The following is a 413-nucleotide window of genomic DNA, read 5'->3' as shown; positions in this document are numbered from 1 at the left end:
AATCAAAGTACTCTCCCACATACAAATTCTCTGACATATTGAAGAGTGTACTGCCATTTCTATGAACAAGCATATTTGGTGCAAAATCCATTATTAATATTTTGTTTATATTTTTAAAAATCTGATAAATGGGGAAATATGGAATGAAGATACACTTACAACAGGCTGATTTGGGGACTCTCTGTAGGTAGCTCGGACTCCCTGCGTTGATCCAATTTCAATATTAACAATACCGCAGAAAAGTTTTCTAGGGAGTTAGGAAACATAAGGAAATATTAAGAAAAATGGAAACTTGTAAATTGCAAAAAAATCAATATAGCTAAAGCAGTAGTTGAGTATAGTTGAAAGCCTTGCTACTGAATCACTACAATCCATTCTTATTGAAAATGCTATATATCTCCATTTAGAAGCCA

This window comes from Pygoscelis adeliae, unplaced genomic scaffold, assembly GCF_000699105.1.
Source record: "Pygoscelis adeliae isolate BGI_AS28 unplaced genomic scaffold, ASM69910v1 Scaffold117, whole genome shotgun sequence".
NCBI classification, from domain to species: Eukaryota; Metazoa; Chordata; class Aves; order Sphenisciformes; family Spheniscidae; genus Pygoscelis; species Pygoscelis adeliae.
Note: the sequence above shows the minus strand (reverse complement) of the source record.